This window comes from Bombus flavifrons, chromosome 10 (genome assembly GCF_040668555.2).
Source record: "Bombus flavifrons isolate JBK064 chromosome 10, iyBomFlav1_principal, whole genome shotgun sequence".
Taxonomy (NCBI): Eukaryota; Metazoa; Arthropoda; class Insecta; order Hymenoptera; family Apidae; genus Bombus; species Bombus flavifrons.
In genome coordinates this window covers 853,746-863,183 of record NC_138451.1, presented here as the reverse complement: position 1 = coordinate 863,183, position 9,438 = coordinate 853,746, and the positions used below count along the sequence as shown (strand labels likewise).

At 37.8% G+C, this 9,438-nt stretch overlaps 1 long non-coding RNA gene across 1 annotated transcript; it reads right to left on the bottom strand.

Annotated features, from left to right (window-relative positions):
- Positions 1-6,489: 6,489 nt before the first annotated feature.
- On the bottom strand, positions 6,490-8,622 carry LOC138184442 (uncharacterized). The gene is made up of 3 exons (XR_011174318.1): positions 8,455-8,622; positions 7,527-7,679; positions 6,490-6,597 (listed from the first exon to the last, which is right to left on the bottom strand). It is a non-coding gene; the product is annotated as an uncharacterized LOC138184442 (long non-coding RNA).
- Between the last annotated feature and the right edge of the window lie 816 nt (positions 8,623-9,438).

Here is a 9,438-nt window from a genome sequence, read left to right as displayed (position 1 = left end):
GGTTTCCATTACAATGATAGCATTTTATTTCGTCTATCTTTCTTTTGCATGGGCAGTTTGTTGTTAGGTTGTTTTCTGCTCATTTGAAACACGCCGAGTTTCTGTTGCAGTAGTTTTTCGTGTGTGCGTATTGATGGTACCGTATGCATTGCGGTATGCCCTTTTATAACGAAGTGGTTCAATTGTTACTATTGTGTTTAGGATTTTTTTTAATGTCAAAGATTTCTTTGTTATTAGCTTTGGGTTCAAGTTTTATTAGAAGTAGTTGCAATGGCTGTTTCGTATCATATCTGGTTATACTATTTATTGTTCTTGCTTGGAGTTCGATTTCTGCTAATTCCTGACATATATTTTTTGTGTTTGTCCTTGGGTGTAGTCCTCTAATTACTATTTTGCAGCTTTTTTCTGTTTCGAGCTGGTATGTATAGTACCCAGCGTTTTTCTCCTTTAATGCTTGCGGCACTTTTCTAAAGATTTCTGGAGTTTTTGTTTGTACTTTTACTTGTTCTAGTTTTAATTCCTTTATACTGTAGTTTTCTTTTGCAGCACGTGAGTTCAATAATTCGATTAGGGGATCCATTATTCGGACATCTATGTAAATCGGTGGTGGTTTAACGATATGAGTTGTGCCCTTTCTTTTGGGTCCGTATCTATTTCTTGATGGGAGTGGGATGTCTTGTAGCCATTGTTGTTTTCCTGTATCTGAAATTTTCATGGTTGTGCTTGTGCTTGGTATTATTTTACGCTTTTTGTGCGCTGTTGCTATCTTCCAGTGTTCATCTTGATATGATAGTTCGTCATCGTAGCTGTTTTCTTCTTGGTTTTGCATCGTTTCCATTTTTTTGTAGCTTTAATTATGTAATATGTTTAACCTTTGTTTGCTATTTTGATTGGTGGTATTTGCTGTTGCATTTTGTAGCTTTATCATTTGCCATTGTTTGTTGTCTTTTCGTTCACATAAATTCATTGCTTGTCGCACTTTCACTGAAGGACAGTTTCTCACGTCTGTATAGCACGGCTGTTCAGGCAGAACTGATGCGATTGTAGTGGAAGTGTCCTTGTGGCGTTGAGAATGCAGTATGTATTTTAGACTTTTGTTCCACAGGTATCTGGTGAAATCCTGACGAGAGGTCTAGGACTGAGAAAAATTTACCTTTGCCTGAGTGATCGAGTATTTCGTCCGAATTTGGTAGAGGATACGCGTCTTCATCTGTTTGCTCGCTTATTTTTCTAAAATTTAGTTTACCTGATGCGTCTAACTTCTTTGGGACTACCCAAATTGGCGCGTTGAATGGACTATCCGATGGTTTTATAATTTGTTCGTTTAACATGTCGTTGATTTGAATTTCAATTTCTTTTTTATGACATTCGGTAGGTCTATAAGATTTGATGTTTATAGGTTTGTCTGTTTTGAGTATGATTGCACGTTCGATTAGGTTGGTGCATGGTAGTGTAGTATCGTGGACGAAAGGCCTAAAAGATATCGGGTAAACCATAAACAATGTCGCGAAAGCTGAGGCGTCGTCGGGTCCATCAATGTATCGTCGGTCCTTCAATTGAACAGTTTCGTAGAAAAGGCCTACGTGACCCTGTCCATGAGTGTCTGCGGGACATGTGCGTGGTGGGTCTAAGAAAAAACAAAAGGATGCTAGAACAGGCAGTGCCGGTGGAGAAGCCAGAGAGTGGGAATCGAGAAGTCAGAGAGTGCGAGTTGCGTTGTCGAGATAGTGTTGCTAACGCTGTCGTGAGAGTGTGGTCCGCGTGAGAGAGCGCGTTGGATCCGTTGTGACGAGAATTGCGAGTTAACTATTGAGTTGTCTGGATTATAGCACGTTATTGTGATTAGTTCACGTTAAACAACCATCGTTCTTCTGTTCAATCAACATCTGTACAATCCATTTATTGTAAATAAATCAACATCATCAATAATAATCGAGAATAATAATTATATATATATGTTCCCGATATTACAGTAGTGAGTCCGTTTCCATGTGAAAAACGTCTAGGTAAATGATAAGGATTTTCTCAAGGGGTTCTCGAAGTTCTGGATCAGTATGTTTGGTACGTATTATTTCTGCAAATTTATTGATTTGACTTAATTTGTCTGGTTTTTCTTTTGCGTTTGTAATATGACAGATTCGCTTACCAGTGTTGATAAAACATATTGATGTGGGTTTTCCTTCAGTGTATAGAGTTTGGACTAGACCGTCAACAGACGTGCGACCTGCTAACCGTGCTCGGCAGTTCCAGATGAGACTCACGTAAGCGGGGGCCTCATGGTACTTTTGTATCTGGAAACATATCCCGACGGTCCCATCCTCGGCATCAGGATCGTGGGTGCGCTACTACTCAAGGCCACGTAGAGAGAGTGTAACCGCACTTAAGCGCCTTACACTCCCGGCGACCTTCCCTGCGATGTACATAGAGGTTTCACGTAAGCGGGACGCTTGACCCGACGGTCCTCCCTGGCTGCGGAAACGTGGGTTTGCCAGCCCCCATAGACTTACATAAGCAAGTCCTCCCTGCGGGAGACTCGCGAAGGAGCCAGTAGAAAGTGAGAGAAAATTCTCACCCTTGTAGGATAAGACGATGGAGAAGGGGGTGCAACAGAAGTTATTTCATAAGAGGTTCCTGGAGCATTTTTGTCATCGTGGTCGATGGTCATCGTGGAGTTTTAGTCGGTAGGAGTCCGACACTACTCTGCTGTTACACGATTGTTAAAACAGCGGAGTGTCCATGAATATTTCTCCACGTACAAAAAAAAGGTTATGTGGGACAGAATATAGAAAGTAAAAAAATGTAACTAGATAAAGTTTAGCTACATAAAAAATGAAAGATTAAAAACGTCTTTAATAACAACGACTCATCCTGCTAAGACTGTTTATCGTGTTTTGTTTTTGTTTTAGTCGTTGTTTATTTTGCTTTTAACTGAATAACGATAATGGTTTTGTATTAATTGACAACACAACAGTATTTAATATTGACTCCGAAATGATAATTAATATAATAGATTTAAATGGCGTAAGATTATGAAGTATGATCGTGTTGCGTCGGGCAACACTCTGACTAAACCAGACCATACACCGCGGGCAAGATGGCAGCCAGATGTCTTTGGATCCTTACTGCGTACCCTCAATAGCCTCAAGTACCCTTATCTCAGGAATTTCCTAGTCGAGGTCCTTCAAACCGAACAGATATTCTTTCGACTTTATCTCGGGCGGTTAGCATCCTTCCTCACCCACCACCATAGCAAATAACCAATTAACAACGAAACCTATTTCCCTCACTCTCTTAGCCAAAATCGTCACCAACAAATCCGATGGTCCCCTGCGCTAGACACACAGATCCTTATCTTTCCCCCGCCACAGCATCATCACCGAACTTCACTGATCTTCCATCTTTCAAGCAGTCAACATCCTTTGACCGGGTTTACACCCGTTGTTACGTTGGGCGACACTCTACCTAGACCAGGCCACACACCGCGGACAAGATAGTAACCAGATGTCCGCTCGCCCTTACTGCGTGCCCTCAATATTCTCAAGTACCCTCCATAAATCTCAGCAATTTCCTAGTCGAGGTCCTTCGAACCGAATTTCTCTGCATTGTTTCCTAAACTTTATTGTCCAACACGGGTTGACACGGGAAAGTTGCCTTTTCTCACGTATGCGGCCTCCCACTAGCGACTTTATCTCGAGGGCGGTTAGCATCCTTCCTCACCCACCACCATAGCAAATAACCAATTAACAACGAAGCCTATTTCCCTTACTCTCTTAGCCAAAATCGTCACCAACAAATCCGATGGTCCCGTGCGCTAGACACACCCATCCTTAACTTTCCTCCGCCACAACATCATCACCGAACTTCACTGATCTTCCATCTTTCAAGCAGTCAGCATTCTTTGACTGGGTTTACACCCGTAGATCAGTCACTTACTTATCTTACACATACGCACCAGCGTAACTCTATCTTCTTTACAAGGTTGTTGGAATAAATTGTACGATGGACATACTACAACCGTTACCTGGAGCTTATGGTTGATTTTTCTGATAACTCCAGCTATATGTTCCTTCTCATTGTTATTTTCAATCGCGATAGTTAGAAAATTATTGAAATCTTTTCTATTATTTCGATGCTTGCAATCTTACGAAATATTCATAAAAATTCATTTGTACAAGAGCTCGATTTTGTTGTACAATATTTGTTATGATATATTTGTAGGTGCACTCGACAGTAAACATTCCAACGGTTTCTGTTCCATGGCTCGCCACACGTAGAAGCTATTCTTCGGGTAAGATGATTACCAGATGTCGACGCATCTCCACAGTACATGTGCAGCTAGCCTGAGGCTCCGCTACAAATCTTAGCATTTAGTTAACTAAAGTTCTTCAAACAGACAAACAGTCTTTGTCCGAACTACGGGAAGATAGGGGAAATCTATTTTTCTCACGAACGACGCCTCACGCTAGCAATTTTTCCTCAAGGGCGGCTAGCATCCTTCTCTAACCACCAACATGGAAATTGACCAATTAACAGAAATATCAATTTCCTTCACTTTCCGAACGAAGGCTTTCCTCGACGAATCCGATGATCTCGTGTCCTTGGCCACACCCCATTATAGTTTTCCTCCGTGACATCATCGGGACGGAAATTCATTCTTTCTTGCGATCTCATCGACGAAAAGAGTAACGCCTTACGACCAGTGAATATTACGCATTTTATTAACAAAGAGTCCGACTTAGATTTTGTGAGCATGTACATCTATCATCCCGTTGACCGCGGATTCATTATTGAACCTAGGATCATTGTCATTAGTTTCTCGAGTATCTAATTACCACGGTTACTTGTCCAATTCTATAATAATCGTATTTGCACTAGTCAATGTCTTCTCTATTGCATAACGACAATGTGTAATCCAAATGAAGATTCGTTTCACGCCCCTAACCCTAATTCTAATGTAAACCCGACATATATATGTCGGAGATGAAAGGACACCGGGGCCTTCCTTTGGAATTCTTCGGAAAACCCCCAATATTTTAACCTCTATAACTTAATACGATTATAATTGTTGTATATTGTAATATATAATTGTTGGGCTCGAGGCGACAAAAAGTCGCTGAACGTAGCCGCGGTCACGGGATGAACGTTTTTACCTAACATAGGAATGGAGTAATTCTATCATCTGGCAATTATCTTACTCGAAGAATAGGGTCTGCAAGTTGCGATCTACGGGATAGAGACCGTTGGAATGTTTACTGTCAAGTGTTACGACTATTTCCTTTTTAAGGAGAGCTATAGAATTACTGCATGCCTCTGCCAGACAAAGCGTTCATCCCGTGACCGCGGCCTCGTCGGGCGACTGGTTTTCGCCTAGAGCCTAAGCTCACTATCACAAGTCTCGAACAATTACAATAGAATTGAATAACTACAATTGTTTAATTGCAGCTATGGTAGACTCTAGATTACAATGTTGCGGGACTATCCAAAATTCCAAAGGCTCCGGTGTTCTTTCATCTCCGGCACGGCCATCCTGAGTATCACACGTCCTCGTGTGCAACTAAAATATTGAGTTTTTTTCAACATTAGGCTCGACGTAACTGATATTACTTACCATTCAAGGGTCCATTTCAACAACGAGATTTTGTTCGGAGGTTTGACAAGCAAGGAAATGAAAGAGAACTAAAATTAGTAGCGTTATAATCTGTATTCAAAGTGCTAGTTGCATTCTGTGAGTTAGCAGACAGACCGTAATGACACGACAGATCATTTTCGATTCCGTACACGGATGAATCTCAGTTTGTTGGATCGTATTACTACGTTCGGTGTATTACGAAGGCGCAAGACATCACACTGGACGTATTACGAAGGTGCAGGTCATCACACTGGACATATTACGAAGGCGCATGACATCACACTGGACATATTACGAAGGCGCATGACATCACACTGGACATATTACGAAGGTGCAGGACATCACAGTGAACATATTACAGAAGCGTTGGACATGGAGAACGATTTTTAGGAATACGTTATATTTATGTAAAGTATATACCAAAGAATTCAAAAGAAAAAAAATAAATAAAATCGAGTAACTAATTAGTTACCCGAAGAGGAAAAGGAAAACATTCGCTAAATGAAATGACGCGATTAACATCCGAAAGCAAGGTTGCGACGGTTGGCGTTAACAATTGGGTTGCATGACACAAACAATTTCAAATAGGAGTTCAACCGCTATCCGCGACAAGGCCACGGGGATCTTTACTCTTTTCTATATGCAGGCGGCACGTTATAAATAAAGAACTCACTCCGCTGGTCCGATGTTTTCAATTATATTTTTAATACAGTACTTATCGCATCGAGCAGCATCGTGGCCGTTTGTAAATATTCATTGGTAAAGGCACGCAGTACATCATTTAAATTCGTTACAATAAAAAGGAGAACGCATGATTACATGCATTTCGTAATAAAGATAATAAAAAAAGATTCACCATACCAACGTAATAGAAGATTTATAATGATTTACCTTACAGGAGAATAGGTTTAATTGAATCACACGAAATCCATGCAGAAGTTTCTGGAAATCCAAAGACTTTGAGCACCCTAAGAAATTAAAGGAAGTTAGATAAATGCAAAAATTAAAATTGAAACATGATTATTTAATAAGAATACTGTATTGAACTATATATTTAATGCATACAATTAAGTTAAAATGTTACAATATTTTGTCATTATTTGTTTGAATTTCATCAAATGCTCTTAAATAAGAAAATTTTGATAAAAACAAATAACTTACAACATTAAAATAAAAAATTGTATAACCTTTATAGCGTGATTTATTGATAAATTATAAATGTATTTATAGCTACAATATTCAGAATTTCGCAAAATATTCTCAAAGTATATCTTGTTTTACTTGCTAAAACATTTTAACGGATTGTTATCTAACATACATGATTAAAGCACACTCTTCTGTTAATCACTGATCAATCAAATTGGTCCTGTTCTTAAAATCTTAACGAACTCCATAATCAAGGTTTCAGAATATACAGAAAAAAATAATTTTAAAGCGATCTGATCTACATAAAAAGAGAACATTCTCAAGATCAACATTGCAATGTTGTAATATTTTTACATTTATAAAAGAAATGTCGACATATTTAAACAAAGTAATCTATCAGCGCTTTACATATTTTGGATTGTTAAAATATAATTTCAGTTGATACAATTTTTGGCGGGTCAAAAGTTTTTACAATTAATGAAGGTGTATATTATTGTACATTTGATAATAATAATAATTGTACATATAAGTTATGACAAAAGTAGAAGAGCAAACAAATGTTCAATACTTCAGTGCTTGCTTATCGCATATTAATATTAATATAAATAAAGATAAGTTTAACATATATTAACGTATCGAAAAATTGTTGTTTGTATATATAAGTAACTATGTGCTTTAAAATCTATGTATCAATATTAGTGGCTTCCTACCTGTTATTTCATATTTAATGCAATTTTATGTCTATACTCACAATTTAATTTATGAAATGTAACAGTGATATATGAGCAATATGGATATCATTAACTACTGCTGGAATACATTTGAAACAATCTTGGCAGTTCAATCTTCTGATTCCATAAGAATCTATACATACATCTATACATGGGTGCTACCTTTATTTATTCTGCAACATAAACAAATTGATATTATAATTTTACTGGGAAATTTTACAAGACTATGATATAAGAAGAGCATATAAATATATATATACATACATGCAAATATATACAATTTTCATAGACACCTGAAGTTTAGCCTATACCGCTTTATGACTTTAGGCACTGTTTGAACGTATTTCCTGTTAATATAATATTTACATTGCGATGTCTTTTCATTTTTTATAGACAAGAAATTTTGTTGCTGTTACATAGTATGACGAAACGTGGTAAAAAGGTACTACGATAATATGGCAAATTTGTAACTTTTAATTAAAAAAGGAGGAAAAAGAAAATATTTTACATTTAAAAATGAAACTTTGAAACCTATTATCTTGTGTCAATAAGGATAGAAATTAAATAAATTTCGTATATCGCATCACAAACTGAACTATGAAAATTGCAAAGTTGATCGTTATCGATCGTCACGTAGGCCCATATTAATAATCACAAACACGTATTTTATTGCTTAATTTTCTTCGGTTCTGTTCATATTCCTAGGTAGTCCTGTATTAATATTAGATATAAAAGTACGAACCTATCTACACAGTTCATAAAAATATGATTGAATTAAGAACATAAATTCCGTATCCCTTCTATTCTAGTCTCTTCTATTTATCTCTGATACATATGGTTTGATATATTCGGTATACTCCAATAATAAATTACATAAAACATATCTGTTTCATATTAGAATAACTTAAGCAAAATCTTTAGTTGTATAAACATATATAAAATATTTACCTTAAATAAATCAATGGTCGATCAAGTGTTACATCTTTTGTATTTGTACATTCTCTTCTATCAAAATTTAACAGATTAACTTTGTAATTCTTTGTTTAGCATTCATTACTAACTGATATATATCCACATTGTAGGCAACCTTCAACCAACGCACTACTAACCATGTGGGAATCCACAGAACGACTGCGCAGTGCCTCGTGTCGGTCAACCGTTATTATCTCGACTTGCTTACATCACTGCTCGTTGATTGGCTACAACTCAGCAGTACAGCGTGGTACCTGCGCACATCCTTCCATGAATATATAAGAATATAAACGTATAGTATTTGTATTTTAAGATTGATTATTATAAAATTGATAGATGTTGTTACGTCGCCTAAAACATCGGCGCTGCAGCTCTCGCGACCGGGCAGCCGATGGCCTGCGTAACGTCATTTCGACCCTCAATAAACCTAAGGACCAACCATAACTTTTCTCTTTCATTGTGTACACATGTATCTTCATTCAATCCGTTGTCCTGAAAGATTTCTTAAGGCTAAAAATATTTTCGAAACACATCTGGTTTTTAGAGACGTCCTTGGGTTTATTAGGCGCAATTAAAAACACGGAGAAAGCGGGTACGCACCCATTAGGAAAAACCGAATAGCTATTTAATAGAACAAGCTGGGTTTTCCCATGCACATGGTCACTCACGAACCACGTTGGTAGGAGGCTTCCTACTCATCACTTCTCCTACGACACTAAGAGGGTCAAGTCAACCATTTCTCCTACGAGACTAGGAGGGTCAAGTCAACGACTTCTCCTGCTACATCAGGAGGATCAAGTCAACTTTTCGTCAACATCGCTAGGTCAAGTCAACTTACTTCTTCTACATACTACAACGTCGAAGTCTAGCATCAAAATCTAACGTCTATCAAGTATCCTCTAGTGCTACGTCCACTAACATACGAAATTCGACTGTACGAGCCTTGCTCTACTATTCATA